The sequence below is a fragment of the Syngnathus leptorhynchus genome, chromosome 6 (genome assembly GCF_054491065.1).
Source record: "Syngnathus leptorhynchus isolate UIUO chromosome 6, UIUO_Slep, whole genome shotgun sequence".
NCBI lineage: Eukaryota > Metazoa > Chordata > Actinopteri > Syngnathiformes > Syngnathidae > Syngnathus > Syngnathus leptorhynchus.
This window is the reverse complement of record NC_141200.1, coordinates 11,734,682-11,762,448: the sequence shown is the minus strand read 5'-3', so window position 1 is coordinate 11,762,448 and position 27,767 is coordinate 11,734,682. Positions and strand designations below refer to the sequence as shown.

Sequence of the window (27,767 nt, the reverse complement as noted above, 5' to 3'; positions counted from 1 at the left end):
ACTTTTATATGTACATAATACCAGACATTGGGTGCTGCTGCCGTTGTGGTGTTTTACGGACATTACATGTTGGGTAAAAACTGCTGCTGGGCCTCCCAGGTATTTCTGAGAGCAGAAACAATGAAATTTGAGACTGATAAATATCACTCAGGTATGTTAAAGGAGACCGCAGGTATTATTAAAATATGAAATCAAGCGGACACATGCACATATTCGACATTTGTCCACCGAACTAATGACATATTGTCGATAATGTTCAAATAAACAGGTTCAGGTTTCACACAATACGTTCGTATTCTGGTGTATGAACGGCAACAAGTTAAGTGTACCTTCCACCATCTAGTGGAAGAGCATTTAATAGTCTTGCCCGTCACTATTACTCTACTTATTGATGTTTTTGCCACAAGGGAATCTAATGAATGACTGACTAAACGAACTTGTGGCAAATATGTAAGTGAGTAAGTCAGCAAATAAATAAATGAATTAAATAAAAAAAATAAAAAAAATAAAAATAAATAACTAGGAAACGGGAGTAGAGCCTCTCTGGAATCAGAGAAACTCATTCATGTTGAAATAATTATTTTTTTTAATAATATTATTATATATTATATATAATATTATATAATATTATTTCCTGTCCAAACTGACACTTGTCTGTTTCCATGGTGTGACTTTGGTTTCGTTTACAGTAATTTGGACTCTGGGTGGCACAGGAATGTGGTGAGGCACAGAAGCTTGTGGCGCACTTAAGATGATTTAGTTGCCCAAATTATGGGGTGGATTTCAGACACTTATCACTTTGCACGTAGAGTGAATGGGATGAAGCAAGACATTATTTTAAATGACTCCAATTAACTGCTCCTTTTAAATGAAATATTTTGCTCTGCAATAAGGGTGTAACGAGTCATTCATCTGTAAATGATGACTATTACTGAAGTGGCCACTTTGCTTAAGAACATTTTTTTTCTGACGTACCGCATATACTACTATGAGAACCGCTATTACTTGCACACGCAATGCATTTTAAATGGGTGACGTGCTTTAGGTTCACAGAGAGGTACAATGTGATAATATTAGATTCTGGGTTCTTTTTTGGTAGAACGTTTCAGTTCAAACTGAAGTAAAATCTCACAGATGCTGAAAATAACCAAAGTTGCTCCCTTTATATGGGCATACAGTGCCGCTCTGACTTTTTAGCTAAATTCATAATTCATCACGTTTTACCATGCTCATCTTGATAGTTTTCAGTGCTGTCATTCTTACTAATGTGTTAAAACTGAAGGAAAAATACTATATTGGAATATACAGTATATCGTTATCAGGATATTAAAAAAAAAAACCTGTACATATCTGAATTTTAAAAAAAAATGTCCATAGCTCATACCTCTAGCTGTCAATATAAAACAAACTTTCTTAATTATTTGTGGACTAGACCTATAGAGACAGTCGTAATAACACCCTTTTGTATGTGGCCAGAGGAGATTAAGATAACAAATAAAGATGGACGGCAGACGATCAAATGTTTTATGAGATATTCACAAAGTATTTTATATGCAAGGGGATCCAAATAGCAAAACCAAAGAAACATCTTTTTAATTCAACTCACGTTTTCACCTAAAACAAGCCCAACATTGAGAGTGTTTACAGCCATCTTTGAACAGATTTGCATTTTTGCACTTGGTTTGAGATAATGACAATGTGTGCGTCATTTTGAATCTGGAGCCATTGTCTGACTCTCTGTGATGATGTGTGAGAGCCAAGGTCTGGCTCAATAGCTCCATGTAGGCTCGATTTACCAAGCATTGATGGAGTCCAGATGAGCTTTCTCTGGCTCGCCTTCGCTCACTACATGCTCAGTGAAGCCGGACCACCAATTTCAACAACCAGGCAGAATTGAATTGGCAATCTGTATGTAGATAGTCAAGTAGCAACTGGGAAAAGGCTGGACAATAATCCAATGTGGCAACACGTGGAATGAATTTAGGTGTAATGTCCTTACAAACCTCAATTTTAATGAATTTACGACGTTGCGCACAACGTAAATAAAAACCGAATGCAGTAATTTGCAGATTGTTTTCAGACTAGAAGAGATATTGAATGTTCACATAGATAAAATACGTTTTCTTTTGTTGTTGTTTTTAAATGTTAACTTGTTTTGAATTTGATGCCTGCAACACGCTCCCAAAAAAAATTGGGACAAGGGTGTGGTGGACATTAGGAGCAGGCCTCTCACCCAGCAGGCATAATTGGTAGCGGGTTGATGCGTATGTTCTTTTGTTCCTTTGTTCACTTGTGTCTTGACTTACTTGTTGGCAGTCAGTGAGAGAATAAAGATGTGTTTCTTACTTTTGCCACAAGGGCATGTTCACTACCACTGTGAGACATCACCTTTCCTTCAACATCACTCATTGATCGTTTGAGGAATTAGGACACTAATTGTTTGAAGTCTGTATGTGAAATTCATTCCCATTCTTGCTCAATGTACATTTTCAGTCGCTATTGTTGTCTTTTAAGCATCATAATTTGAACCACATTTTCAATGGGAGACAGGTTTGGACTGCTTGCAAGCCATTCTTGTACTTGCATTCTTTAACTACAGAGCCACTCTGTTGTAACACATGCAAAATGTGTTAAATGCGCAAAATATTGTCTTGCTGAAATAAGCAGAGGCGTCCATGAAAATAATGCTTCCTTAGATGGCAGTATATGATGCTCCTAAACCTGTATGTACCTTTCAACATTACTGGTGCCTTTGCAGATGTGAGAATTAGCCACAAGGGAAGCCCGGACACCCTGCGGAGGAAACTCATTTCGGCCGCTTGTATCCTGGATCTCGTTCTTTCGGTCACGACTTGTAGCTCGTGACCATAGGTGAGGGTAGGAGCATAGATCGACCGGTAAATCGAGAGCTTTGCCTTTTGGCTCAGCTCTCTCTTCACCATGACAGACCGGTACAGAGTCCGCATTACTGCCGACGCTGCACCGATCCGCCTGTCGATCTCGCGTTCCATCCTGCCCTCACTCGTGAACGAGACCCCAAGATACTTGAACTCCTCCACTTGGGGCAGGATCTCAGGATATTCCACCCTCACCTTCGAGCCCCACGTCCAGGCCTGGCTCCAGAGGGGGGCCTCTGTGACCCGCGGTATTGATAATGTATTGAATTGAATATAGTTTGAAAATGATTTGCAAATGACTGGATGTTTTGAATTTACATTTTACACAGCATTCCAAATTAATCGGAATTGGGCTTTGTGGAACAAACAAACAGAAAACAGTTTTGTACGACATGGTTCTTATTTGTATCGTATTATCCTTTCTTTTTTTCTTTTTTTTTTTTTTCAAAAACCGTAGATTGTTTTGGTCCTCTGGGTTTCACACACTTCATGCATAGCTGCAAATGGAAACACTTCCTTCCTCTCCAGGGAGGATACATGGGACTTCAGGGACAAGTTAGACCCCAGGTAAAATACATAGATGGTCTCCAGCCCCCTTTCTCTCTATGGAAAAGCACTCGTGTGCCCCAGGGTAATCACTTCCATGTGCAGAACCCCAACACTCCAAACAGAACTAGAATAGCAACATCAAGGAAAAAGCCGTGTTATTGCATTGCATGTCAAAATCTTCAAAGTCTGATGCATCAGCTGGTCTCATGGATGCTCCTCTGATGATGCCTTAAAGTCACTCAACAGGCATATGTTGAAAGTGCAGTGAGACTGGGACAACCATTTCTCTAACATTCCACCTCATTTATTGTACTTGATCAACAATGGAGAAAAATAACCATCATTATTAATATTACTGTACTTGTAATGGAAAGGGTTGTAATGGGTCACAACAACAGGGTAGGCAACCCAGGCAAGCGCTTAGTTCCCTGAACTGAAGGGGCCCCAGAGAGACGCCCGTAACAATGACAAAATGACGACAATGCTTGAGACACTGCAACTTTTTTTTCACAATTCATGTGAAATTGCAAGTCAAAAAAATCAAAATTAATACTGTAAGGCACAACATTGATTCACTCTATATGCCCTCTATTATATAAGAGTCTGAAAATAAAACAAGATCCCATATCATGTGACTTGAAGATAAAACTTGGAATGACTGGGTTGGGGGTTCTGCAACAGATAAAGCAAGTGTTTCCTTTGTGACAGATATGAACTGAACATTGTCCAAACCAAATGAAAACATAGCCTGACTTTGATACTTACAAGTCCTGATTTTCTTCATTTTGCTGCAGGCTGTTACTGTAGCTGATGTCAATGTTACTGTCTATTGACACAGGCGACAGAACACACTATTGAGAATATGTGCTTACATCAACACTACACATACACACATACTTAATACTTTAAAATCAAACTATCGCAGCTTTGAAACGTGATATTTTTGGCAACATTCCATAAAGTGAAGGAAAGGAAGGTAAAAAGTAACGAGCCACATACTGAACATATGTGGGCTGGATAAAAGATTCCTGATGCTGATGCTGTTTTCTCAGTGAATGGACTCTGAAGTGTCCATATGATATGGCGGGTCGACATGCTGACAGTAAATTATATCATACCGGTCTGCTGCACATTAGTTAGATCACCTGATTTTATGTACTTTGAGTTATTAGAACTTCAAAAAGCACATGTGTTATGAATTCAACACAACAAAAATGAATGAAATAAAAAGGTTGGTTGGTAGGAAATGGTCTCATGGGGTAATAATTAAGTAACATTTGATTTGTTTCACTGGAACAACTACACAGGGTTTGTCAATATTGAAATCCAAATCGTGCTTTTGTTTGTCAAACTTCAATTGGACATATTTCCGTTTTGATGTCGTAACAGCAAGAAACTGTAGCATAGTGAATAACTGCAGCCGCCAACAGTTTGAAGAATATGGCTGGATTCTTAAATATAGGAAAAGGAAGAATGACGTTGAGTTTTGTGTTGATCGAAGTCTTGTCCATTTGCTTGATGAAAGATGCAAACTCCTTGTTAATTTGACAAATGTGTAGTGAATGACAGACAATTTTTTTTTTTCATAGTTCAGTACTTGTCCTTATCAAAACTAGCTTGGCTTCTTCCAAAACAAAGTGAAGCCTAAAGCCAACAGAAACAAGAAATTCACACTATGTCAACTTTGGTTTCCTCCCATTTTCCCCAGTAAAGATAATTACATAGAAATGCATGTCAATTAATGGGAACATATTATGACAGAATGAGTTACACAATGGTTCTTACCATTGGTTGACACATGCAAAAACAGGTGCTCACGCAAACAGATGTGCAAGAAGATTTCTGAACCGGTTGCAGCCAGGATATGTCAGCCAAAACCAGCAATATTGCCGTTCATCTTGTGCATCCTGGAACGAGTCTATGCAAATAGCTTAATTTATCATGTGCATTGTGATTGATCAAACTTGAGATAAATTGGGATGACTAATTTGGTGGTCAAAAGGCAGGTGCAAACTAGCACGCAAAGAGTGTGAGCCAAGTTCAGGATAGAATAAGAGATCGTTTTGGGATGCAAAAACATAGCGACTTTTGACCGATGCACCTGTTGAGCTTTTGGATGATCCAAGGCACAGTGTCAAACGGCCAGATCTGGCCCGCCATAGCATTTTATGCTGCCCAGAAAGCAAACTTCCGTGATCCTTGCTAAAATCTGTACCAAAATTTCAAAATGGCATATGTAATAAATACTCACGTTTTTTATTTTGTTGATTTTTATTTTTTTGTTCCCCTTTGACAGTAATTTGAGCAATAATTGAACAAACTCTTAATGCTGTTTTCAAAACTATCCATCCATTGTGTATATGCAATAATACGATGAAGCATTTATTCAATGTCACCGTCATAACGACCCTCTGAGGGAAGCCGTAACTGCAAAGTGGCCCGCAATGAAAATGGTTTGACAACCCTGATCTAAGGGCTGACATGAGCGGGTTAAGGCAAACAAAACACGGCTTTTATGCGGCTGCTGGCTTCCCTGCAATCATTCCAGCGATAATTCCACAAAGACTTCCAATTTGAGCTCTTCAACCATCCTTTTGCTCTTGCATGGCTCTCACCAAATTTTCCAAGGTGCAAAAACCATTAGAGTAATATAAAGCACACAATCCTCTTAAATACGGTGGTCTCCACAACTTTTACACCTGTTGGCAACAGCATGCACATCTTTCATTGAAAACATTCAGTGGACTCAATCTGGGAATTTCTACATGACATCATTATCTAAAATAAAGCTGAATGAAGTGTGGCTAAAAATATGGGTGTCAAATGACATCAGGCCCATAAATTCTCAGTAGACGGTAGCTAAAATAAGGACATTTAGAGTATCTAAAAAAACATGTAGGCCAAGAGGAAATTATGTTCTCAACGCCGATTGGCTCTCGCTGACGAGAGGGACAGGCGGGGCCCATGTGGTTCAGGGACGGAAACTCAGGCATAGATGGATGATGTCCACCTCGGCTATTTAATATATTATGACAAACTCAGAAAGTTTCAGATGTTCAAAATCAGAGACACTTTCCAGTACGATTAGGAGAAGACAGTTGGTGTGTTTATATGTGCGTGTGTGTGTATTTTTTTCCCCCACATGTTCCACACAACAAAATCTCCATAGCATTCACCCACAAAAAACAAAAGGTTTGGTCAAAAGATGAAGATATTCAGTTGAATGCATATCACAACCGATTTAGATTCCGTTTTTAACATTTGTATTTGGTTTTAATTTGGAATTTTATTTAACTTGAAGCATCTGCATAAATCCTTTCCGCACATAAGAGCGAAATTAAATGGCTGTCCCTGTTTTGTGTCAACCAACAATTTAGAACTGGCAGCAATGGCTAAGATTTAGAGCTTCATGTGGGTAACATTGCAGATTGTTTATAAGACAAAACTTGGTTGTTGTCACATCCAAATTAATTGTCCTTAACAATGATGTCAGTGCAAGACTACATTTCTCTCTGCGGCCAAAGCCACAGTGGTTACAGAACAATGCAACCAAGATTAATGTCACTGCTCTCATTCATTTTGGAAAATTTCTTTGGAAACTTGAATGCTGAAATAAAAATAACTGGGGATAGCTTTGTGCAAATCTTCTTTAAAGTAGCGTGATCCTGATTTGTCGAATTCTGATTCCTCTTCTCATTTATTCTCTTGAACAAAACTCCCACCAAACAACATATTCACCCATAGTCCGATATACTAGTAGGAGAGCAACTCGTATTTGGTAACTCTTGGTTGGTTTTGTGCAATGTCTGTGTTTTCTCAATCAGTTTTGGGGTTTTAAATTATATACGAGCGTGACAATTGTTGTTATTTGAACATGTTTTTCAAGGTGTTTTAGAAAGTCATTATCATTTAAACTTAAATCAGAAGGGGTATCAAAAGCAAATACAGGTAAAAATGATAATGAAGTATTCAAATATGATTTTACAGAAATATTAATACTGTCAAAATGGTGATGGGTAACACTTTTCCAAAAGTATATAAACAAATCATCTTTGAGAATCACTTGATGCTGAATAACTTTATCTTGACTGCAATGGCAGAATTTTTTTTTTTAATCAAAATATTTGAAAATAAAAATCTCCACATTCTACACTATATCATAATGTTACCATTTCATGATTTTGATTTGTCCGATGAGACTCCGAATGGGCTCACAAGCCTGTCTGCAAATCTGACGTACTAACTTTAGCTGTGCTGTAATCATCTGCAATCTGTCAACATCATCAGGATTCTCCCAGATAGCCATGGAATGACTGGATCTTCAAGAGCAACCAATTCAAGCCAAATTCCATCTTGAGAAGAGTATAACAGATCAGTCCCTTGCATACTAAAAGAAACGATGAATTCTGTCTTTGCATTGCATATATTCATTAAATACATATTCAAGCTAATTCTGACCTCGGCCAGCAAGACCTTCTTTTGCAGTTCTTGATTTAAAATGTTCTCAAAAATCAATTGTCCATCTTTTAAGGCTTTCCCTTCCACTACCTCACTCCTTCATAACTTCCCTCTGGTATGTCAACAACAACTCTGAGTAGTTAAACACACCCCAGTCAAGGTCAAGCAACACCCAGTGTACACTGGTGACCTTCAAAGCAGCTGTAAATGTGAATACTGAGTGACTGGAACACACCTCCGTTCCAAGGTAGCATCATCCTTGCCAAATGAGGTCGGAAGAAAAGACACTTATAAAGCAATATGTACACAAGAACATGTGAGGTCATCTGTGATAAGATGAAACAAATCCATTCACTTTGCATTTAACAAGGCTAATAAGATGTGCATCATCACACTCCAGATGTTTATAAAAACAATTGATTTTAGACCCAAGTGACATTATTAAGGAATGCTGAGCGCGTTAGAAAGGGGCGAGGTTTCTCAAACTGAGAATCACCGGAGCATGAGGGTTCAGCAAGTTCAAACGGATTTCGAGGCGGATTATTTAGACGTATTAAAAACAAGCACCACAAGTGTGTCTTAACCTGACAATGCAAACACGACCACGCATCTTTTGCCACCTACATACTAACTCTAATGTACATTGGCGTATTTACATACCTGAAAGATGAATCATTCGGAATTTAGCGAGGGGAAGGGTCAAAGTGGGTCAAACGACATACTGCCCCCCCCTCCTTTCCATGTTTGATACATGATAAGTAAAAAGGAAATCCTATGTATCATTCCTGGCCTTCGTGCACATCATTTTTTCTTGACTGACTGCACCTGGATATAAGGCCTGTCAGTCTAGCTCTTTAGCCAATTATTTTGAAGAAAATAAACAGCTTACCTTAATACACTTCAAGGCACGTCCCCTATTTGAACTCATAGTCCAATGTACTGCCAAACATTCCTGCCAATACAAACTTTAATCCTGCCAATACAAGCCCCCAAAAAAAATCCCCTTGAGGGAGAAGTTGGAATGCTGGAACGTGTGACAATGGACTAACAACAGTGGGACAGTTGGACAAGCTGCAGTTCCAAATACAATAGCAAAACAATATTTTTGGATCAAACTCAATGCATCAATAACACTGGAAGGGTGTGATGGAGTGTGCAAAAATAATGATGGTGGATGATCCCAGGTGTCCCTCAACATATTAAGCACTGCTGCTCTTTATAGGAGTGGAAGTTCAAATGGATATCCCAGTCAACTGAGAACTTGAGTTTTTAATTAATTGAATTGTGTGTGCACTTTACTAAATTTCCCAGTGGCTGTTTTATATACAATACTGGCTATAATTTCAATATGTATCTGCATGTTGGTCTTAGGAAAGGAGATATTTTGCTACTCTTTATCAAAACTGCTCAGACTTAAGTGTAAGGGAAACCGTTCCCATTTTCTGGAATGTATATATTTGTAGTCAAGGGAACCGTCAGGAATATGGGGCCCTGTGGAAGAAAAAAAAAAGATCTCACTTTGGGCCCCATCATCTTTAATACCGCAAAATGAAAATAATAATCTTTTAGGTTCTGTGTCAGTTATGGGCCTTTAGAATTGTTGTCGTGAACTCTATTATTGTGCCCCTGTGATCAGGAGGAATTCAAAATGATATACTGATAATACTGATTTAAATAAGGTGAAAAGGACATGACAATGGAGCCACTAGCCAATGGCCATCAGATTTTTCGAAATACAGGTCTGCTATTGTACAGAATTATTGAGAAATCAGTTCTTTTAAAGATTAAAAATTTAAAGAGTGGCAGTTTTGAGCAAGCTGAATGACATTTAAGACAAAACTGTGCATGTATCCAGAGAGATTCTGCAGAGGGATCTGCAATCACGTTCATTGCTCTAAGAGTGTACTCAAATACATGTGTGCTGAATGTCCACCACCTTGTGGACACATTTTGTACAAAATTCTGCAGTCTGCCAAGCAAACAACTTGGGATCTCCTCAGGTAATTTAGCTTCCATTCATCTCAAACTATGTAGAATAGGTTCACTAAATCTAAATTGCCCTTCTCGTGTCATTGTCAGTGTATATAGGTGTAGCCAGATTCTCACCCCAGTTCAGATGGCACAGTCTCCAGCCTTCCTATGACCTTGCACTACAAGCGGATGAGCGATTACTAAACTGGCAAAGTCGAAGAGCAACAGGAAAAAGGAAAAGCTGCCAAACCAAAGTCCTGCAGGCCTAAAGGCAAAGCTGTCGTGTACAATGAGTCTTTCAACATTTGTTGAAATGTTATGGTTTTGACATCCCACAAAGCTTAACCTTTGACATTAGGCAACAAAAACCAACAACATCATACTGCTTCTCCTCCTAGTTTGCAGTATTCCTTCCAATATGGACGTGTGGAAATGATGTAGACTTAGAAACAGTGATGGCGAAGGCCTTCCATGATGAGCTGTAATGAATTTTCCTGCAGCAGCCCCTCATATACACCCAATGATGCAGCTCCTGAATTTAGACACAAGCGTCTCAGCATGGATAAACTGTTGACACGGTGATGCTAACCAATCAAAATGCATTTTTTTCCACATGAATGCTGTACCGTATGTGATTTTGTGAATCAGTGCAATTCATAGCTAATGAAAAATTTGTCGTGCAGAGCGAGCAGAGAAGTCAACCAAGTAAAATATAAGCAACACTGAGTCCAGTTTAGCAAACCAAGAAGAGAGGAGGCTGTGTGTTCAGATAGAATAGTTCCCACAGAAAGAAAATGGTCATTTCCACCTTTTAATTGCAGACAGACTGTAATCACTAGCAATTAAAATAGTCACTGTCGGGCCAGATATGGATTCAATTCATCACACAGGCCGGACAATTTATGCATCGCTGGGCTATTTCATGACTTCAATCTATGAACATTTGAACTGATAGCATCCGTCTGCATGCGAATGAGAAATATGGGGAAAAACCCCATGGCGAGGTCTTATGAAACAAAGCAAGAGCCCTCCCATAACAACCATATCTAATAGGATCAAAGATGACCTTCTACATGGCAACAACCAGCATCTCATACAAAATAGATATGAAGGGCCACATCTGTGTGCATGATCCAGTATAGTTGACCTCACACTAAATCTTAAGATCACAGCTCTGTCGTCAATTGTAGATTGGAAAAAGCATTTTACGGGGCCTATAGTAATTAAAGTTTACATATTGAAATCATATGGAATACGAATACCTCACAGCAGGATCCCGTTGTTTTGCTATTCTTTCTCCTACATGCTGAGTTATCAGCTGTGTCATGGACATTTTTGTTGGACTGAAAGTAGGTTCCCTCGACTCAAAAGTGCAGAGCACTAAAACTTAATGTCAGTTTTATTACATTGTCCCCATCCACCTCAAATTTAAGAGCCGTATTTGTGTTGATTGTTTCCAAACAGCACGAGCAGGTGGGCTCATGGCGTACCACCCACCGAAGCTCATTCGGTCCATTGCTCTCATCAGTGCATGTCCGTTTTAACGTATTTGAACGCTTTTCTACCTCTCAAACAGGATGACTGGTACACCAATAAGACACCGTGCTGTATAAATGAGACCCATGCGCATAAGCAGTTAGGTTCGGGTGTTGAGAAACACGTTGGAAGAATAAAACAACATGTCAAATGGGTAAGAAGCTTGGTGTTGAAATTGAGTTTGAATTAAGTGCATTAGTACACTTCTGTCAAGCTATGCAGCTCAAATAAACGATGTAGCTTCTGTGGTTAGTGGAATCGGCGCTCTTCGACAAAGAGCAAACATACACCAAGGTGAGCAAAGATAAATATTCACTTGGTTATCTGGATATATACTTTGTGCTGAAGTTTGCTAATGTGTATTCCGCACAAAAACACAAATGTTATTTTGCCACTTAAGCCAGCCACAGACAGAGACATACTGTACTAGGCTTCTCCTCACTGTTTCCAGCACAAACCTCAGTCAGGCCTCAATTTAACATGGCTCACAATGATGTCTGGAAAAAAATCATGCCAGCACACATATTATCATATTAATTACCAGTACCACAGTACATTTGTGCTCACGAGGAGGAAAAACAGATCACAAAATAAAGGGTCACAAAAAATGAGAGTGATGTCTAACCAGAGGAATTTGTTTACATAAAATCGTTTTTCAAATGGTAAAAGAGCAGCACGTTTTGCAATCAAGCCACTGTCAAAGAAAAACCCGGGAAAATCTTTTGATTTCTATAATGGCTTACATGAATGGCTAAAAGAGTGATTACAAAGGTATATCTGTGGTCACGCAAAAGAAGATAAAGACACGAGGGAGGCAGGATCACAAGCGTGACAAGTACGCTAAACAAAGTGGCGGCTGGTGTTGCTGTGATATGGAAGCATGTTGTCCAGCCCATCCACCTCTGACTGAACCAAAGCCATATCGCTGGAAGTCAGTGGGCCTGTTATTGTTAAGTCCTCAAAAGTTTTGGGTGGTCCATGTTGAGATGCAGCAGGAGCGTGCATTGCAGCAGGATACATATACATACATCCATGTTGTGTTGAACACCTGCCGTAAGACCACTGACCTAAAGGTTTTGGAGCACGCTCATCCACAATGATGTACTATGTTGTACAAAATACTGACCTTGACAATGGATTTTTTTTTTTTATCCTGACTTTACTGACAATAAAAACTTGGCGTGACTCATACCACTTGATTGTGTGCCAGTGGGATGTCAATCAAATACATGTAAACACATGCAAGAGCACAGATTGACATCAATTACAGGCTAACATATTTTCCACTGGAAACGACAGCATACATCACTGCATGGGTATGAAGCAAACCTGTACAGACCAAAGAAGCTTCTGGATGTCACCGACATGATTTAGGGCCTACATTTTAGGTACGTGTAAGCAAAACAAAGTGTAATAGAAGAGAATCTCTTGAGATAAATGCCGAGAGGTTTGGTACAATTTGATATTTGAACAAAATCTACAAAGCAAACACAAAAATACAGAACCATGCATGACATCATACTGTGGGTATAGCAAGAAAGGCATGATTCGAAAATCTAAAGACAAGTAAAGCAAATTGAATCTTGAGGAAGATCATGCCAATTCTGTACAAGCAGGTCACAGCCGAGATTTGCATGTGTCATCTCGGAGCTGTGAGGCACGCTTAAGAAGTCATCAATTACAACCGTAACATTTAATATTTGTGTATTGTTGTTTAGTCACTAGCCGGTGTTGACACTTGCGGAGGCAATGTAATGACATCCACGTGTCACTGCAAATGTAAATAAATTATGGGCATAAAATCAAAATTGGGCATTTGGACATGCAATGTAAATCAAGTTGAAGTTACACGCAAGCAAATAGTGAATCAAAAATAAATATGTCAGTCCCCTCCCCTGACAGTAGCTGCTTCCAGCATTTGTAATACAGCTCATAAATCATAACGCCCATTCCACTAGTGAGCGATTGAGAAAGAGTAAACCTTGACTCAACAGTCACTTAAAAAGACGACAAAATGTATACAGTTTGACAAGATTTGGAGTGCAAATATAAGGAGGCCAATTATCAGAAGGATATGCTTGGCCAGGGTCAATAATGATCCCCGAACAAACCGTGTTCATGTAAAAAAAAAAACATTAAAAGCTCCTTGAGCAAATATTGCTGTCGCCGTATATTCTGTTTAAATGTTAAATCATTCAGACATCATTTCATTCTATTTTCACTTTGTGAAAATTGTTCTTTGTTTTACAAATCGTATATTCTGTTTAAATGTTAAATCATTTAGACATCATTTCATTCTATTGTCACTTGTTTTACATGTTTTTAAAGAGGTAAATCCCAAGACTGGTCTCCTTTCATTATTTCTACTTTGTCAACTACGACTATCAATTATTCACAGGTGGACAGTTGAAAAATCTAGTAAATCTCAATTACATATTTTATATTCAAATTTCAAACAACATTTTTCAACAAAGACAAAATGTGACTAATTAGGAAGACTTATTTGGGATTAAAAACATGCAAACCTATTTACCTGATAGTTGTTAACATCTACTTATTATCAAAACGAATTTTATTGATGCCATACCACCGCCTCCTTGTGGTAAAACATTGTATGAGCCCTGAATAAACGAACATTTTCCTTCTATCAGAAAATACAGACAGTACAGTACAAACACTGTACAGCATACAAATTTGCACAATTTAATTTTGTATTCTGTAACCGCAAGCATTTGGGATCAACAAAGGATTCTGAAAACGTGTTCTATTCATCTGGATTAGATTTTGGATTTAAACTATAATGAGCTCATTGAACCTGACTCAGGAGTCACAATTATTTACATTTATGTAGAGCATATGTTTACAGATCATTTTAACTTTAACTTTGCATGTAACACAGATGACATTTTTTAATAGATATTGATTTTATATTATTTATTTTGGTATACATACAATTCAAACATAATTATTTTTAAAGCGTTCTTACCTTCTCACTTATGTAAGGCTCAACAGTTGCTTTCAGTTTGCTTGGTATCACATTCCTATCAGAGAATAGAGCAAAAGTATGTCATGTAACACACACAATACAGCAATAAATATGTATACTTTATATGATGCCTGTTGCATAGCTACTTGCTAGTTTTCAACTGTACTAAATTAATAAAAGTCAGTGAAAATGTGTGTTACTCTCAATTCTGACAAGTACACAAACGCTTGAACCATGGGAATGAATTTAGTCAATGTACTGGAAATAGGGAAAGCGTTTTCTCCGTCTTGGATAAAACATACAACCAGATGGGTTTTTTTTTTTTCGTCTGAAAGCTTGCCATAAAAAAATACAGTAGGTAATCCCTTTTCAATTAGTGTTTTAAAGTGAATTTATTGACCTACACGCTCAGAGAAACAGGTAATATATAGGTAATATATTTGAATGTGTTAAATCGTTTGTGGTGTAAATGGTACTGAAAATGAAGCTTCAAGTTTGCTTCATGAGCAAATTGGAGCTCTGTTCAAAATTGGGATTAAAGTATACTTAACGTTTCTTAAACCCCTTTAGTCAAACCAACAATGCCATATATAGACGCATCGAGAAATACAAGTGGTTCATGAAGGAAATTTTAAACTTCATTTTCCCGTCACTAGTAAATGGTCAAATCAAGTCATAAGAGCACAGATCATTTCCGCCAGCTGACAACTGTTCTTCAAGATCATCCCCTGCTTTCACTTTTTTGGGATGCCGAACATTGTTTGCTGCAAGCGGAAATCCCTCTGTGGACAAATTTTGGAATTTGAAAAAAAAAAAAATGCATTATCCCTTCAGGATGACATTGTATACAGAGTTGGCTGAATAAAACAACTACATATGGAAAACATTGTGGGCAATTACAGTACAGTAGTAGAGACACTTCAAGTGGATCTGTAATATGTATACAGAAAAGCTACAACATGCTTTTAGGGCTAAAATAAAAAAGGAAATTGCTTGAGTATTAGCAAACAAGGGTTAGCGTATTCTATTGGTTCCATCGCCACAATTATGTTGAAAGGCATGCAAAATTTGTGATTATTACCAGCTGAGATTAAAAGAAACAAAAAGCAAACAATGATGAGAGTGAAATCTGAAATATATGGCAGATGAGTTTTTGACTTGATTCATGATTAATGCTATATTCCATGTACTGTCTCCATTCCAAACCAGTTGATTGGATTGTGATTGGGTGATATGACATCGCTTTCAATTACACAAGAATTGAAATAGGCCAAAAGTCTAGTGTGTGGACAAGTGAGTAGAATAAATAACAAGAATCAAAAATGCGCACGATTACGCAAGTACAGTAGCACTGAAGGGAAAACTTACTCTCAGCAAGGAACACGCAACATGAGTGGAATTACATCATAATGTTTTACATATGACACAAAGGGAGACTGGTGGATGACCATTGTCAAAACCATTTTGTCTGTTCAAAAGAAGCCATAGATCGGCATTCTGATAAACGTACAACATCTACTAGCGCTTATCCAAATGCATGACACAATTCACAGAGGTTTCATCCCATCAAGTCAAAGTGTATTGCAACCTCAATTTTACCAGAAGTGTGACTTCACATACAATACGTAAAGTGTGGCAGAAGTGTGGAAACATTCCAGATTAAAATGCAAAGCGACCATTGTTGCACTTGTGTCACATGGTCCTGCATGCCCACAAACATTTTCTCTGCTGCCTTTCTTTCTGTTCCGCCTCCCAGACGAACTCTGCGGTCAGACCGTGCTCTTGGCGGCAGCGCGCAATGATCGGGCGGGGTCTGGTCAGTGTCAGACTTGTAGCGTGGCTATTCGCTCAGTCAAAAACAAAGAATAATTTGATGACACAATGTCTGGTAATCTGACAAGGCGACCGTTCTAAACATAAAAAGAAGTCATAGTCCGATCTCTAAGTAGTAGGGTGGTCGTCTCCATTCAGAGAGGTTAGGGGTTCAATCCCAGGCCCAGCTATTGTGACCATGTCAAAGTGTCCTTGAGCAAGACAATGTTGCTCCTGATGGTATGTTATCAACAAGTGAATGAAGAAGCAGTGTGAAGATTTAAGCAGAAAGATAATAGAATTGAAGTCTGTCTGACTGTCAGCGTTCATCCACACTCAGATGGCTAAGTAACTGAGATGTTTTTGCAGTGAAGGTTCTCAGCATATTTTTTTCAGGACTGAAATCAGAACTATACAATATGTGATACACCCAAGGTTAGCTATGTAACCTAGGAAAATGGTAACAGGCAAAACAAAGATGTGCCAACAAATGGTCTGAATTATGAGGGGGGGGGGGGGAGCTGGATAACAAAGTAAAGAAGTGATTGTGGTTTTGCTATGCCAAGGTTGTTTGCACCGCTTTGTCACTTAGCATCTAGCAGTGTTAGAAATCATTTGAAAAGGAAAATTAAAAGGCGATTTCATTCCCTATGGGAAATAAGATTTTGGAAATAACAACTCTCCCATATCCAGAAGAAGGATGTCACAAATCAAAGTATGTTGCCTTAAGTTGATCTTCTTTGCAGCCTCGTTCCTTTACTGTTGTAAATTCTGGGGTCTGCTTCTTTGCTGTCACTCCTGGCTTCCCCTCACAAACAGGGCAACTAGCCAGAAAGATGAGACCAATAAATTGGCAGACGACATCTGTTATTTGATCATATACTAGAAAACCTTTCAGTGGAAATGGTGGCTGTGTGACTGTTTTTGTGTCCATGAAAGATTACAGCTGTTTTTCTCATTTACCTTTCATTTCGACAGAAAAAAAAAAAAAGGGCTAAAGTACACTTCACCTGGGATGGAAGGGATGATCAGATATCTGCTATTATATATAATTGGAACACATCCTGTGATTATCCGAAAGGCTTAACTGGACTTGCTGGAAAAAAAAAATTCCATCAAAAACACCCACATCACTAATGTATCTTTCCTTAAGCAAAATCCCTTCAGTCATATACACTACAGTCCATTATTATCTGGAGTGCCATTTGTATGGTGTGTACCAAGTAGATGTTTACAAATGGCAAGTGCTCTAGTTGGAAGCATCTGCACCACTCATCCATCCCACAGAGCCAACCTTGTTTCATCATCACCACGCAGGCCTGAGGTGATGATGTCTGCCCAAATCTGCCTCCCTCCTCATACTGTCTTCGCATTATCCCATCATCCAGCCACCAATCTCCGCCCTCATCAGCGGGCTTCTGTGGCCCCTCCACTCATGCTTCCAGGCTCTTCGGGACTGTCTAAAGCTATTAAAGACTCCCTAATACATGACAAACCCATACACATTGTGGACTTGTGTGGGCTGGTGAAGTCTGACATATGGAAGCAGTTAGCACGAGACAAAAAGAGGAGTGAGCTGTAAAACAATCAAAAAATATGAATAAACAAGGGCTAAGCTCGATATCACATTTAAATAAATTCACCCAACACAATGTAAGACTTAAAATCCCTTCTTGTCAATCTTACAGTGGAAGCCCTGAACAATAATGAGCAAAATTACCAACAGTTTATAATATTTAGATTATATTATCGCTTTACAAATACACACTGCAATTATTCTTTGTGTAAAATGTAAATGCTGCACTAATGCTTTTATTTATGGGAGGATAAAATGGTGACGTTTCCTATTCTAAACCATCGAACAATGTCCATCTGCCCCATCTGATTGGATAAACTAGCCTGTGAATATGAGTGCATGATATAAATCAAGGTTGAAAAAGGACTTCCAACACTAATGCGGTGTGAAATGGCTGTCTATTACAGATCACACTTTGGATCACTACTGAAAGTTCTGAGAATTCTTTGTATTTTATGTCTTCTGCATTTTTTCATTCCAATCTCCCCCAGTCTTGAACTCAGCACGCACCTGTCATCACTGATGCCACACATTGGAGCAGTAACTACCCAGAATGCAATTGGGGGAGTTTGGCCAGTTGGGAGTATTTAAATTGTGGCTTTTTGATGACAGGATTCCCTCTTCATCACTGATGCCCCATTTAATCACGTTTATGATTGTTAAATTACGAAAGGAATTTGTCTAACGAGTACAGCAAAATGAGGCATGATAAGAAAATGTAGATTTAACAATGTTCAAAGCGCAAAAAGTCATTAAGCAATATAAAATGGTACAGTGATACTGATCAACCAAATGAGTCATTACACAATACAAATTGACCAGTAGTACTACTACTCTAATAGTATCCCTAAAGATTGCCCAGATTTCTACATGTTTCACATATACTGTACAAACAAAAGTGGGCCTTGGATCAATCCCATTAGATTGCCATGCACACAAAAAAAAAATTAAGACTCACATTCATATTATCGACAGCACGAGCAATTTAGAGTCTACATGAACTTGCATGTTTTGGAGGTTGTGGGGTGAAACCAGAGTACTTGGTGAAAGACCACACAAGAATGCACAATCTAAACAGGCTTGAAATGAGATTCCAATCTAGGAGCTTTGAATGTAAACGGACTGGCAAGCCACATATTGCACCGTGTCACCCAAAAAGAGACAAGTGTTGAAACGCAGACATCATTTTATTCAGGCAGTCTATTCAGACTCGTTAATCCAATGAGTAACCATGTCGAATCCATTCCCAACATTGGTTAACCGGTGATTTGTTCTACCTTGGCGCCAATTGACAAACTTGCAACGGCAAGCTCTGTGGATGCATCTGAGCTGAGGATGTGGAATGGGAGTTTTGAGCAGCTGTCAGACGGAGTACTTCGGTACCTTGCCAGCTGGAGACGATGTGACTCTGAAGCCTAGCAATTGACCAGCGGCCATGTGGATGAGTGAGCGGAAGGAATCGGAGACTGACATTTATGAAAGGGAGTGTCAGTACTTGTTTGCCAGCATGTGTCCTGCAATTAACCTGCGACCAGTCCAGGGTGTCCCGGAAATGGGAAGTCAGTTGGGAGAATCTTCAGCTGACCCGCGACTCTAATGAGGATAAGCGGTATAGAAACTCGATAATTGATTGATTGTGACAGCCGTCTGTTCAACAAACCAAGAAGAGAATAGTTTGCAGTCGAGAAGCAGCGTGTGTACGTGTGTGTGTGTACGAGTGTGTGCACACGTGTGGTGGTGGTGGTGGAGGAGGAGAGGAGGTTCTACCCACTCATCATCATGTGACCAAGAAGAGCTAAACCAGATGGTGACGAATTACCTTCCAGATAGCGCTTCCATGACTGTTTCTTCATAATTCACACCTTTAACAAACAACTCAAATGTAGTCTATTCACAAGAATAAACAACTCGGCCGTAACTAACCCATAAAACCATCTGGCTGATTTCACACTGGCCTTGCAACAAACTGACTCAAAGTGAGTTCACCCAGTGCAAGCAAGGAGTTTTGTTCTGTTCCTTCTTGTTTACGTGAGATTTCTCCCAGGGCCTTTGCAGGATGGCTGCCAGCCACGCTCACTTCATCATGGTCCTGAGTAGTGACAATGTCCACCATGGGTGTCTCCCTAGCTTGTCTCATCGTCGTCTAAGATTCGGCTCATCCATTGGACGACTGGGAACAACCTCCATCTTAATCACAAAGGTCAATCTTGTAGACCTGAGTCATATACTCATGAAAATACAACGTTCTTGTCCTTTGCAGAGCCCATTAAACAGTTTGTGTTTTTCCTCGATTCTACATTCTCCTTTGTTGATTTATATCATGACATCACATATTTGATCTTCCATAGAGCTGGCACATTCAAACACAAACAGGAATACAAAAGCAGAACTGATTGTTTTTGAAGCAGCTCACCTATAAGATGGACTGTAATAGTTTGAGAAAAGTTGTGCACCTTATTTAACGATATTTGCAGTTGTCATAGTCTCACTAGGAGAAATTTAAAAAGTATGACTGACTGCACATAATGGGCTTCGAGTCTCAATTGCAACCCAACGAATAATATCCAGAAGCTGAAAGCGCAGGTCACCTCACAGATGTGCAATTGGACTTGGGCCTACGCTCTGGCTGGACCATATCTGAAGGTTGAGGGCCGTTATAGATCATATTTGAAACGGTATACATAAATCCATCTATCTTGACTAAAGCCTCAATTCTTAGCCAAGAAAAAAATATTTCAAAGCATGCTGCTGCTTCCACCAGGTTACAGTGTTCCTCCGCTTACGCCTACTGTTGTTTCTTCACCAAACTTACCAAAATGATCAAATTGATATTGGACACACACAACATTGGAGACTACAAAAGCATTTTTCCTCGGTGGAGTAAGAGGGAGGAGTAGTCAGCTGCTAAGTAATCAGCGGCCATCACAAAATTATATTCAATCATTTGTAGTCAAGAAATCACTGAAAATGAAGTTGACATTAAACTGTCCTCCTCTTTGTACTATGAGTTTTATTATGCAACTAGCTTCATAATGCAACTTTGATATTGATTTGGTGTCCTACAAACTCCACGTCTGTCATCATTAATCATGAACTTACGCAACCTAGATGTGAGAATGGGGTGCGTGTCTCATACAAACTCAAAAGTGCATCTCTCTTCCTCTACCCCAAATGTGAACAGTGCTGTGAAATAATCATCTGCACAGCTGAAATATATCCAGCTTCTCAAGCCAGAGATTGAACAAGGCTTTTCTGTTTCATGGTCTCTGGTGACTCTGGTGGCAGAATGTCTTGTACAGACTGGGCTTGGCCTCGGATGCCTCGCTCGTAACACAAGGACACAATCCCACAATCAGACATGGAAGGCTCACCAATGTGTTTCATGGGAGGAACTTCTTTGTGAAGTCCCATAAACAGTCAAAAACACAATAAATCTCACATGTATCTCCACTCGCGCACACTCACAACAATATAAATCAACACAAAGTAGTTGGCTTCACACATGCACACTGTGACACTGGTAAATCCTGATTGGTTGAACATAAACCAAAATGGTGGGACGATAACGTTAGACTGTGGTGATTAACAACCAGAAAAGCCGCCGAGTCCCAGTTCGCCAAAGTTTGGTGCAATTTGACCAGAGGAAAATACATTTTTAGATCAGCCATTTATAACCCCCCGACAAACAATTTATACTGCGTGCCACATCTGGCATCGTCATATTTATAGTGGCGACAAAAATAAGAACATTTAAATCAAGCGCAGCCTTTTCTCAGAGCTCTTCTACGTCTGCTGAGTGAAAGTCAAAGTGGAGTTTTCTTTCATCGCATAAGCACATAAGAGCTTTCTGGCGTTAACAAACAAGCAGTCGTTCTCCCATGGAATTAGACATGGACTCAGTCCAAACTAGATGATCTCGCTCAATCCCTAATGCCTCTGAAAACAAAAGGGCCATTCTGGCTTGTTCAAACTCAATAGAGTGTGAATAAAATGACTTTGTATGATATATGGACATAGTTACTTGTGTCTCTGATGGGGGGCGCTTTAGCAAGTTAGAACAATGCGTTATCCTCACAATGATGCATCGTATTTACACTGATGTTGTTAAGGATCTGAATTTTTTTTTCCTCTGAAATGCAACCCGACATTTGCCAAGGAACATTCCTCGATAAGGAGGTAGAAATAACTGAGGCAAACGACGCAGTGCCGGGTACTGTGTGTCAAGCATTTACAACCAGGTCAGTGCAAAACAAAACAAAAAAGCTGCTAATGGAGCTTGCTATTCATGATTATTCAACAAATGTACAAAATCTTCATTAGAATCAAGTATGCAGCCTCACTTCATGCCAAAGTTGATCATATCAACTTTCTTGCAGCTTGGATTCAACTGACACCGTTCTCTCTCTATCGCAGTGACTCCCAGAATCCATTAGTCCAAGGGGCATTAAACTATAAAGTGAGAAAAACTCCCTTTCCTAACATATTACCTTGCTATTTGACAAATACATCTGGTGAGGCGGTTTTATGTGGACAAGATGTTTTGTTTATGGCCTCCTAGGAACATAACAGCTAAATTAGTTCCCATTTGGTGCAACATAGACACATAATCGGAGAAAAAAGGGGCTCCTCGCTTTACGTTGCAGTTCTGCTCCCATGGAAGTGAAAAAAAATGAATTTGTACGCAAGTCGGTATGCACCGTAAACTATCACTCATGCAGTAATCAAATCATAATTGGAGTAAATATTTGTGTGAAAAATAACACTTCTACACCATAAATATTAGGACCATCAGTATTTCATATTTGTTGAATTGGTTATTCAATCAATTAGTTCGTAATTGTCAATGAATTAATCAACAATTTTCTTGGTGTATTAAAAATGTCCCCAATTGCCATTTATTAACCAATTTATTTATTGAATAAAAACAACAAAATAACAGGTAACATAAGACATCAACACCCAATAATTGCAGGTGTTAAATTGCACTTCTACAACACAGAAAGATAATCGCAAAATCCGATATCCCTAGTGAGATATTTTTAGAACAAGCCCACGGCCATTTATGTAATCCTTGTTGGTACCATGTGCAGCATATTGTTGATCCTTACTTCAAATTGTATGAATGTTTTTTTGTTGTTGTTTTTTTTACGTGCCCTGTGGTGACCCTTTCAGGAGTACACTATACGCCTCTGGAGAAGGCTTCAGCTCATCCTAACGAGGACAGCGCTTTGGAAAATAAATGGATGGAGTCTGAATGCTGAGTATGAGCACTCCATCCAAGAAATTTAAAAAAAGGTAAGCCCAAGCTAGGCATTAATGACATTCAACACAAGGGCTGTAAAAAAAACATTTTTAAATTTGAATTGTTAAGGTGATGTATAATTCCAAGAAGCACTTCCTAGTGTTAACCAGAATAAAAATAAAAACATACAGGTAATGTTAGGATGGATATGCCTATATTTTGTGTAAGTCAAAGCTGATCGTTATAATCTATGTACATTTGCATAGCCATTTAATCATTTATGTGATGACTTAATATTCAGATCAGGTATACGTAAGACTCATACGTATCGCTTATTCAGTAGGAGTTTTACTCCAAGTAACTTTTTCCACCCCTGCCTTCCACGTTTCTGCACATTAGGACAATTTTGGCGGACAACTACAAGACTTGCATGGATATTTTGGTGATATTAGCGTCCAGGAGTAGTGCATTCCATGCATCTACTACAGTAGTTAGGCCTATTAGAGTTACCACAGTGCAGCACAGTCATTTATTAATAAGGATTAATTCTTTATTAATAGGTCAAAGGTGGCACGAGTTAACTCGTGAGGATAGAGTGTGTATTAGTACATGACTGTTAGGCGGATTGTTTTTCTATTTTGATACAAAGTGGTTTGCCAGTTGCACAGGTTTGCTAATGAAAGAAATACTCATTCAATGAAGCGAATTGACATAAAGATGTAAAATGCATTTGTAGAGGAAATTGCAACACTATTTGGAGTTGGCTGCAGTTGAAGCTTTCAAAACAAAACAAAAAAGTTAAACAACTGCGAGGAGCAAGACATGGAGCATCTGTGAGTTTGTTACAAACTACGTCATCATGTCTGAAGTTCCTCATCCTCCGCTGCAGCGTCACACACACGCACTTTGTTAACTGGACAAACAACGGCGACGCCTTTCGCTCGCTCTCTCGCTCTTTCTCGCTTTTTTTTTTCCATCTACTTACATTAGTTGCTAATTGTTAAAGATGTCCACTTGAAGATCTGTGCTGCCAGCTTGAACGGTGTGTGTTTCTGCTTGTGTTTGTACCCCTCCTCACACATCTGGTCGCGAAAAGGCGAGAGGACCTCCCCTCTCACTTGTCTACTCCACGCCAAGAAATTCCCTTTAGATGGAATTGTCGATCGTACTCCGAAAGTTGCACATAAACACCAACGAGGCGTCAAAGTGTTCCTTCCTCCAAGTTGGTCCCTGGGTGACATCAATAGGAAGTTGGGACTCTTGAGCGCGCGCTCCACTTTCAAACAACACGTGGTCCGCTGAGACTGGACGCAGTACTTGCAACAGCTGACCACATGACAGCACGCACATACGCATGGTTGCATCAATGCAAAAAAAAAAAAACTCGGACTTTAATGCAAATCATGTGATACTTACCTGGGAATAATCAGTGGTGGGTAATTCCGAAACCATTACTTTTTCACAACACAACGGATGATGGACAACAACAAAATGATGTCAAATTGTGAATTAAGAGGTGCGGTTGAGGTCTTGATTGAAATTTTGGTATTATTAAAGATTTGGAGAAAGTGGCTTATGTAACACAACCTAACAGGTTTACGCGATCATTTAGATTGGAAATGAATTAAAAAAAAAGCCCTTTTCCCAAGCTAATTCCAAACAAACGATTTTCAACAGTCCGTTCAGTAATTAATATTGAAAAAATATATATTTCATATGAATAATTTCGGGCTAAACTGACGTAAACTTCACTCTGTTCGACTTCATTTGAGACACAAAACAGCTTTCTTCTGATTGGTTAGTTACCTGGATGCGGGCGTCTTGTGCCGGATGTGTCTCTCCATTCTGTTGGCTCCATGGAAAGTTCTGGGAATTTAGCAAATTATTATTATAGAATTAATTATACAGTGCACCCGAGGGATCCACAGCGGAGAGACGGTATCGTTCCTATGCGCGCTGCAGGTAATTTTTTTTTCCCACCTGCATGGTGATGTCACACAACACAAATGTAACAGGCAGCCAAGACCGCACACACTCAAAAAAAACAAAAAACAAAAAAAAAACATTGGCTGCCTGTTGCATTTATTCAAAGTACAACGTACAATTCATATAACATGGTCAACTTCATATATAATAGATTACTTCATGTTGAAATTAAAGGTCATCACGTTTATATGCTGACACTGCAAAAAAAAAAATGGTGCAAAACATATCGAATGTGCTGCAGTGGCATTAACTCATGACATAACAACCCGAGGTTGTGGGTTCAAATCCACACTTTGGCTTTCCCGTGTAGAGTTAACATCGGTACATGCATGAGTTTTCTCCGAAGAGACAACCAAAAAAAAAAAAAGGAACATAGGTGTCTGTCCAGCTCTAAAGAGAGTAAAAGCACAAAAGTTGAAGTACATTTTTGCTCATCGCACAAAAAAAAACTGTCCTTGAGGGGATGGGAAAATAAAATAAAATAAAAATAGAAATAAATAAAAGTTACATAAATAAAAGTGATGACACATCAAATAGACTTTCATCATCGCGTGACCTTGGAAATAAGAGAGCATACAACCTTCTCAACAGGATTGCACAATGCAAGTAAAATGACTTTACATAATATAAAATCACTTCAGTCAGATTCTGTATCTGAGTAACAAATTCAGATGTGCATTTTTACATTTTGCCTGCAGGTTGTTGCCTTCTATCATCATCTGTTGAAATGTTGTTCTTTCATTGCTACAACTGAAATGAGAGCCAAATAGGGTAACAAATTCTATCCGAGATCAAGACAGGTGTTGAAAAATGACCATGTTCTTTCCATACAGTAGTAGCCTCATTCCCATAACCGTCACACAATAGGACTAAGGTGTTCTTGAGCAAGGCATCTAAATCCAGTTTTCTCTCTCCCACCAGCATTAGTGTGTGAATAATTCTGAAGGCTGTCCTCGCTACTGGGGCCAGTTAAATGCGGTAGGTAAGGTGAAAATAGCAGGCTATCAATATAATAGATTTATTAAAAAGAACATATGAATCATTGATGAATCAAGATAAGACAGTGCTTAAAGATTTACTGATGTCTGATAGATAGATAAATAAATACAGCCACACAAAACAGAATCTTGGTCATTTCCAAGCACAGAGCTGAAAGAGAGAGAGAAAACAGAGATGTCTTGGTGAAGCACGTTTGCATGTCTAGCATGTTTTGCTCGTAGTACTCCAAATGATAGGATTGCATGACGAGGTCCAATTTAAACACCGCAGTCCTAGTGCAATCTCACTCTCCACATAAATCAGAACAATCCTGGCTCTGTCTGTTTAGGATTGTTGTGTCCAATGATCTTTATGGATCCCAAGATAATCATTCCATCTACTCTAAGGGGTTTGATGGCAGGTGAGCAGTAACTATGACATGCCGCTTATGCAGATATTAAATCAGACCAGCACTGAGAAGGAAGATACATACACTGTCAGAACAAAACTTTTGTTACCATACAGGTTGTAAATATGAGAGTTGCATCTATCGCAATTTTTCTAAAGATTTTAATGTGCATGTGTGAGGAATTACTGTGCATTCAGCCAAAGGAACATTTCGAATGTGTAAAGTCATTATTGTTGGACAATTGTGTCAAGTTGAGGTCAAGGCTCTTGTGTTCTTCCACACAGAGATTTGTTCCCATCAAGTTGGTAGCATACGAGAGGTAAAATGAAAGGACCACGAAGGAATTTCCAGTGCCTTCTGGTAACATTTTATAGAATTGAACTTCCTATACTTGCTGCCTGAATGTCGCGTGATGATGTGGTAGGACCTTCACGGCTGGATGCTTCTGATAAGACTTCAACCATCCAACCGCAACACACACACACATTTGTGTTTCTCATCCCACAAATGTCCGAAATATCGTCAGTGAATTGAATACATCTGCCAAAGATTGTTGAACGGAGCAATACCGTAAATGTCCAAAGACAAAGTGCAGAACATTTTGCCTTGTTTAGTAATCTGTCAGTCAGGACACTCCTTCCTAAACACGTTTTTCTTCTATCAATGCTTTGTTTCTGTTTCCAGCAGGTTATCTTCGAGCCAGTCTGAGAGAGGGTCCGTTGCTAAGAGAACCACAGCAACACCTGGAGGGAACCCAGGATTGTAAAAGTGAAGAGAAGAGCCTGCTCTGAGTGCAACATGGAGAGATCACTGGGAGGAGGCATTTGAAATGAGCCATGTCAGGATTGTTTTTTATAAGATGGACATACCAGTTGATCCCCTCCAAGCTATTGACCGGCTTAGCGAAAGACTTTAAAAGGGGAGTAAATGGGGTGTAACACTCAATGAGCAAGGAGTGAGAGTTGCATAGCAGCGCAGTTATATAAAACAGGGAGTGAGGAAAATGGACAAGATGAAGTGGCCGTGAAGAGAGGTCAGAGACAACGAAAACAGACTGAGAGAGAAACAAGAGGAAGCAGTCAAGACTTCAGACAGGGATGTTGTTTTATCAAGTTCACTTTGTCGCCTGCTTCTTTCTCCCATTCCAAAATACACGATGACATCACACCGAGCATGGGAAACTGCACCGAGCTTCGACACAGCTTCAACAATGGTTATCTTCTTAGTTTACTGCCATTAAATAAATTCATATTTTGAGAATGATCTGTGGAACTCGCAAAGTGGATGGAAGAAATTTACAATACAGAAGCCTGGTTGCCATGGTAAATATTTACCAGAAAGACAAATGAATCAATTAAAAATGTGGT

The 27,767-nt window shown here is 39.1% G+C and overlaps 1 protein-coding gene across 5 annotated transcripts in view; it reads right to left on the bottom strand.

The window, feature by feature from the left end:
• znf469 (zinc finger protein 469) overlaps positions 1-24,884 on the bottom strand; it is a 165,867-nt gene extending 140,983 nt beyond the window's left edge. For 2 of the 5 annotated variants that reach the window (XM_085913869.1, XM_085913871.1), the window contains exons 1-3: positions 24,444-24,541; positions 24,013-24,353; positions 14,398-14,452 (exon numbers count right to left, since the gene is read on the bottom strand). The gene's annotated coding sequence lies outside the window, so the exon portion shown is untranslated. Of the gene's footprint in view, positions 1-14,397; positions 14,453-24,012; positions 24,354-24,443; positions 24,542-24,833 lie in introns of those variants that run through there. The other 3 variants (XM_085913870.1, XM_085913872.1, XR_015066373.1) reach the window with 3 other exon arrangements.
• Positions 24,885-27,767: the final 2,883 nt, after the last annotated feature.